The sequence below is a fragment of the Labrus mixtus genome, chromosome 16 (genome assembly GCF_963584025.1).
Source record: "Labrus mixtus chromosome 16, fLabMix1.1, whole genome shotgun sequence".
Lineage (NCBI taxonomy): Eukaryota > Metazoa > Chordata > Actinopteri > Labriformes > Labridae > Labrus > Labrus mixtus.
This window is the reverse complement of record NC_083627.1, coordinates 14,174,348-14,178,472: the sequence shown is the minus strand read 5'-3', so window position 1 is coordinate 14,178,472 and position 4,125 is coordinate 14,174,348.

The window sequence follows — 4,125 nt, the reverse complement described above, 5'->3', positions numbered from 1 at the left end:
GAAAATAACTTGTCACTTAAGCACTGCTGCAGTGTGCTTAAGCAAGAAACTCAAGAGGGTTATTTGACTTTTCGACCTTCTTGTTGAGAGAAATAATGCAAAATTCAGACCATGAACATAAAAAATATATCTTTCATGACAATAAACTACAAATATTTCATACAATAATTGGATTTAAATATATATAATAAGAAAAATATTTGCAGATCAGTTCTTCAATATGTACAGTATATGCATCAAAGTTGTTACAGATAAAATAAGCAAAGTAGAAACAAAAAAAACAACAAATTGTTGATCAGATAGATTCATATCAGAGCCCAACCTCAAATTCATTAAAACATAACAAATGTGGTGTCTTATGCGAGAGAGAGCCAGAATACAGTAGAACATGTTGAGTAGGGTGAAAAAAAGAGGAGCAGAGCAGAGAAGACTGATGTGCAGTAGAGATGAGAATAATTGAAAGGAGGACATTAGACATAGGTTGAAACCTCGGTGCACTTTAGAAGAAAGGTAGAGGGAAACAAACGTGCTGCAGAATGAAGAATGGGTGGATCACAGGAATTTTTTAAGGATACCAGTGTCAAAACTGTCATAGGATACAGTACAGGGAGTAGAGCAGGAGTAGAGAAAGGTCTGGCCTGAGCAAGGGCAAGTAAAGTACAGATAAATAAATAAAATGTTCATTAGGAAAGAAGGAAAGAGTTCTAAAGACTAAAGGAGTACTGAAGAAGCAGTGGAAAAGTGAAGAGGAGTAAGGCATGGCAGGCTACGTACAGTAGAGAGGTTCTACCAGTAAGTTCAACAGATCGCAGTACTGAAGATCTGATCCAACCATCAGAGCATAAGCAGGCTATGTTGCACTGTGCAAATGTTCTGTGCTCAGGCTTCTGCACAAACTGTGTCTTGTACAGGATGGTCAATTCATTTGTTTGTGTGATCTGACAGCAGGGTGGATTGAGGTCTTGCTTTTGCTGACGGTCAGCAAGTCAATGGTACACAGGGAACCATCCACAACACCAAATTACCAAATCTGAGCTCTTGTAGTGAAAATTATTAGTTTAATCAAATTGTATCGCTGAGTGCAACCTCATCTCATATGTCCAATCCCATTCACAAAGGCACACAATGTCCTGAGCCCCTGCGTCCCCTTCCCAGGAAAGACACACTGTTCATCGGCATTCCTCCAGCAATCCAATTAGTTTTGATTTCAATTCGATTACTGGCCTGTTAGGGAAGTAGAGTGGAGATCCATTGAATGAACTTTACTTGGAAATCCCATTAGAACTGAGAAAGTCATTCAAGTCCATAATGTGGATAGATATATGATAGTAGGAGAGAATTAGGCAAATACTAACCCTCACTATTTCCATTGGAATGAAGTAAGGCAGCAACAGTCTACAATCTGCGGGAAATCATTAAGGCATTGGTTCAGCAGAAAACTGCAGAGTCTCACACAGGAAGACATCTGCTACAGGAGAGACCACAAACAGCAAACTGTCAACAACTATCTACCCCCTCAGCTTCCCTCACCGTGTGTGTTTGCACATGCAATTCTGCACTTGTGTGTGCAGCCCAGTGACTGACTGAACAACAGATAAGCACTAACACATCTCAGTAGCAGTGTGTGCAACCATAAATTACTACCTCCTGATGATAAGAAGCTGCTATCACTTCTAGCCCACTGCAAAAAGGGTCTGCTGCAAAAAGTACAACTGGTATGTTTTTTTGTATATGGCTGTTCTGACACTGATTATTACCTCAAGTCTCCCTTTTTTCCCAGATTTACCTTTTTATTGGAAATTATATGAAAATTTAGTTGTGAGATAAAGTGGGTTCATTTTATCAGCAGTGGTGGATTTTCAAAATAATTATTTTCAATGACCTGTAGTAAAGTCAAAGCTAATAACCAATTATCAATTTTCCATTTGTTTATTTATTATTATTATTCTATTCTTAATTATGGTTGTATATAATAGTAGACTGGTAAAAACAAGTGCTTATAAAACCCCTGTACAATCCCATACATGTGTATTTTTTAAATAAAATCAATTTTCAATTGAATTTCAAGGAATTATCAAATAAAAGCATTATGAATAAAGACACATTTTTACATTTTGAAAAATGAAGACATAATAAAGACAATATTTTTCTGTACAAATTTAACCCTCTACTAATTTCATTAGATATTTTTTAGCAGATATTTTTTACAGTATGCAGTATGGTAATATACCTCTGAGCATACAGTTTCTGTCAAAGATAAGGAGGATGTTGATAAAGACAATTGGCTGTTTCTGGCACTTTATCTAAATCCATAGGAACAAAGACTTTATTTACCTCTTGATATCACAGTTTAAAAAAGGAGATATTATTTTTAAGGAAACCAGTGGCTCTAAATAATCTCATTTCCTAATTATGCTTCTCTTTTCATTTCCATCTCAAACTGGATACACAAACCATTTATTGAGAGGTCTTCTTTTTAAGTGAATCCATTATTCATATCCATCAGCATCAATCAGTGTCTATATAACCACACACAGCCACACACAGACACAGGTACTGTACACACACACACCTTTGGCAAATAGACTACCAACATGGTTTTAGTGTCATGTCTTAAGCCCAGACACCTCACTTGGTCTATTGATTTTGTTGTCTTATCCTAATGAGCCCTGTGTCATCCATCACTGCTCTGCTGTAAGGGGTCTGGATGGCTTCAAGGACTGAATTAAGAAGGGACAATAAATGTCTAATTGCAACTTATACAGTATATCAAGCAGAGTTTCCTAAAAAACAATTTGGTATACCCCAGTGGGTAGCACATCTTTTTGAGCTGTGTTGTTTGAAGCTTTGGAATAGGATCAGTGCATTCTGACATAATTTAAAGTCCCTCAGCAGAGGACTTCTTACCCTGCAGGCTCTTGCCTTTTTCACTTGCTTTCTTGTATTGTGCTTGTGAAAGTGCACAGGTATGAGTTTGCATGTTGTCTGGGTATTTTCTATAGTGATGATGGGAATGTTAGAAGGCATTTAGCACCCATTACTTACTGACACCTTTGAAGTACAGTCTGGAGATGAAACACTTCCACAGCTCTTAGAGGCCAATCATCCGATCATCCTATCAGCTGTTATGAAGGGCGCCCCTTTGCTTTAAAGGGGCTGTATGTAACTTTCAAAAATACTGCGTTTGTAGCGATACCGCATGGCCGTTTGGCGAACTGCACCAGTTACCTGTTGCTCGCTCTCCCTCGCGTTCTCGTACATACACAAACGAGCATCATCATCGAAACACTGGATATTTACCGGCATAATGTTTACAGAGGAGGTAAGTGTTCATACACATGTGAAAGTCTGTGAAGGAGTCTGTGTGTCTCCGGGAGAAGTGTGTGGAAGTCGGCCTCTGGCTGTGGAGGTGAAGACCGGGAGTGTGTGATGAGTTTATACTGTTGATCTCTGTAAGTGGAGCGGAGTGAGGAGGACGTTGAGAACGTGCATAAAATGTCACTTCCCGGAGCTTTCGCAGAAAATACGACCCGGGGAAACATTTTATACAGGCAACACAGATAGACAGTGAACATCTACTTTTTCACATCAGTTAACCGTCCGCTTATTAATGGGCGATAAAAAACGATTTACACACGTAAAAAGTTACATATAGCCCCTTTAAGTCATATCTGTGACTCCAAATGGTGTTTTGATGTTCTTCTTCAGAATCAGTTAATCTCTATCGTGTTAAATATTGCTGAGGGAAACTTGTCAGTCTTAATATTTGTGATGTAATCAGTCTTGCATTTTATGTCCAATACTCAATCCAATCCCCTTATAATACAAACTGACACATCATATTTCATATCTACCGTCATATAGCCTACTCACTATATTACTCTTTGTGTCAATGATTGAGCGCTCTTAAAAAAACACTAGTGACACTCTGTATCGATGTTAAGTCTTTTTTTCTGTTTCTTTTCTTGTTATTTTTCATTCTTGTTCATTTCCTGTTTTAGGTTGATGCTTCACCTTGTCTCTGTCTTCCAGGTCCTGCTTCTTGTGTGTCCCACCTTGTATCAGCCCAACCCTGTAGCACTCACCTGCATCTCGTTATCCCATGTTTGTCTGTATATTTAATCC